Below are 3,163 nucleotides of genomic sequence, written 5' to 3'. Positions count from 1 at the left end.
TCACATCTCCTTCTTTTTATTATCTCTCAACAGGAGATTTGCCTTTCTCTTAGTAAGGCTTAACTACAAAAAAAAGTTCAACCTTAGATCACTTGTAAAAGTTGATGAACATTTCAAATTTAAAAATTATTCAAATATGCATATAAATCCATCATATATAAAACAGATGCCGGAATTAAAGGAAAAAAAAAAAAAAGGCCAGCTTCAGAGTTAGAACCGTTCATAACTAACCAGGTAATATTTTACTACTTTTTCTCCTGTAGGTTTTAGTATTCTCAGAGGATCAAAACTTCACATAAGATAGATATTATTAGGTGAAATTTGCACAGCTGGAAAATATTATTCTCTCATTAGGTATGTGCGCTGGATTTTAAAACATACTATAACAAGAAATTTGTGAAAATTAATGTACCACAGGAAAAATAGTTGTCTTCGCTTTTCTAAATCCCTGTTGATCCGGCTCCTTAAATTGTGAACGGGTAGATCTAAATATGTCGAGATGTTTCCTTTCTCAAAGATTCTGTCCTAATCACCTGAAGGATAATGTCAGAATCAGTGCTCCCAAATATCAGCCAGAGCCCTTCACGAGTACTTTCTTTCAGTTTTCAGCCTAGAGGGTTTAACAAACTGCTTCAAATTGGAAGTAAGAGAGAAGTAAGAACGAAAAAAATACTCATCATAAAATACAGAATGAAGTTAAAATCAGTCTGCTCTGCACATTTCTCCATGAGCCCACCCTAACTTACCCTTTTTTGTTTTTCAGTGTTTTAGTCATTTATACTCACTTTTACTCATTCTATATGAGAATTTTATAAATTCTCAACTTCATCCCAATACTCATCTGTCTCTTTCCTTTTAGCTATTATGTGTCATGAAATTCATTCATGTATTCAACACCAAATCATTTATACTACACGCATTTTTTGAATACTTTTGATATAGTAGGACCCTCTTCCAACCAAAAACAAAAGAACAATGATAAATACCAGTATTCCTTGTTCTCATGCTGCTTCTATTACAGAGTGTGAATAAAAATAACAAAAAAAGAAAAAATCAAATAGTTAAAACTGCCATGCAGAAAATTAAAATAAGGTATAGGCTAAAGGGGCTAAGTGGTTGATTTTGATTATTGTAAAGAAGTCTCTCAAGTGGTAACATGGAAGCAGAAATCTGAAAACAAAAAGGATTTGGCCTGAAAATATTAAGGGAAAGAGTATTCTTGGGGAAGGAAAAAAAAGTTACTGAATAGACCATAAGTTTCCCAAAACCTTGGTTAAGTTTATGAAAACAAATAAATCCAGTTTAGTTGAAATATGATTAGTGAAGTAAAAAGTGAGGCAAATTAGAGTCTAGTTGGTAGACATGGGCTGGATTGTAGGGGGTTTGAAAACTAGGTGAAGAATTCTGGACTCTAATGGAGTGCAAAAGGGAACAGAAGGTTTTTATCATGGAAAGAGTGACGTAATATGAGTTCTATTTACATAGCACTTCCACTGCTAGCTAGTTAATCAGTTGTAGGGAGGAAAGCCAGGCAGTTTTAGAGGAGTCCAAAGAATATTTTGAGTGAGATATTGTGTGTTCATAGTTGGAAGAATAAAACATAAAATACATTCCATGACTTCCAGGATCTTATAGGCTGTGTAAGGTGTTTGACCATCTCTCTACAATAACTGCTCATCCAATCCTTTTTGGTTTAAAAGGGCCATTTCTACACCCAAGACTTCCTGGGTTCGTTATGCAAACTGCCACTTCTCCCTGAACCCACTTTGCAAGTCAGTTGAAGGGAGCAGTGTCCTGTCTTAAACTTCCATAGCAGTTCTTGTGCATCACCCGCATGAAACCAAGCAAAATTTTCTTTAAATAATGTCTCATTAAAAATGCTAATTATAAATGTTCTTAAGAAAAAATCAGAATCAATGTTGTTTCCCCACGAGACTCACAATGATGGCTTGCAGATAATTAGGCTTTACTAATGAACGTTCAGTAAATAAAGGACATGTTTGTAGTGGCAAGGGTTGGAACAAGAGATGGCAATTCAGAGCCGGGGGTATAGTAAGAGTTAGAGGTATAACCTGCAGAAGAGCACCATCTCCTGGGGCCAGAAGACAAGGTGATCCATTATTTGATTTATCTTGTCTTGAGACTGCAGAGGCTCCAGCGGTTGGAGAAGGCTGGTGTGATAATTTTGGGGAATGTTCACCCAGGACCATCCCAGGTCGTCTCTTCTTTCCTCTCCTACTCTTCTCTCATTGCTCTCTGCACTCCAGTCATGTTGGCTTCTTCCCTATTCCTTAAATGTGTTGAACACTCTCAGGTCTTTGCACTGTGTTCTCCCTGATGCTTTCAGTGAGAAATCCATTGTCTGCTCTCGACCTAATTCAGTTTGCTGCACAAAAGTTACCAGAAAGATCATCCCTGATAATGTCGTATACCTCCTACACTATCCTTAATTCCTCTTTTTGCTTGTCCCTTCTGAAAACTTGACATATTTAATTCGGTTTGTTTGTCTCCTCTAGCACGTAAGTTTTATGAGAGCAAAGGCTTTACCTTGTTTTGTCAACCTACACAGCACTTGTTTTATTACACAGTAAGTGTTCTTAATAATTGCTGAATGAGTGGCTGAGTGGATGGATGCCTGACGGTGGCCTCTGTAGCGTTTGGTACAAATATGAATAAAGGATGCAAGGAAATCCCAGGCAAAGCTACAAACATCTTTATAAGCACATTCAAGGCACTATAGATAGTTCATTGTGTATAAATAAGGTGTGTGCTTGGGGAAGGATCACAGGCAATAGATGGATAATATGTTAATATTATTTGATTTCTACGGAAAATAATTTAATTTATTGAATTATCAGGTTTACATTTTGGAAAGAACAATCTGCAGCATTGTGAAAACCAAATACCCAAATTAAAATTGCTGAGATTCTGTGGTAATTGGCTCACTTTAATTGTTCGCTACAGCATAAGAGTATGGAGTCACGTTTTCTCTGCTTAATTTCCACAGATGGCATTTCTACTACCATAAATTATCGTTTAAAGGAAGAATTACAAATGCTCTATCACTCATTGGAGTAGCGTCAGTTGCCTAGCCAACAGACAATATATTCTAAAGAAACAACCCACTCTAAAAATGCACATTCAAGAAATGACTCAATATTTA

This window comes from Propithecus coquereli, unplaced genomic scaffold, assembly GCF_000956105.1.
Source record: "Propithecus coquereli isolate 6110/MARCELLA unplaced genomic scaffold, Pcoq_1.0 Scaffold100, whole genome shotgun sequence".
Classification (NCBI taxonomy): domain Eukaryota; kingdom Metazoa; phylum Chordata; class Mammalia; order Primates; family Indriidae; genus Propithecus; species Propithecus coquereli.
The sequence above is the reverse complement of the archived record's forward strand: the minus strand, read 5'-3'. Positions refer to the sequence as shown.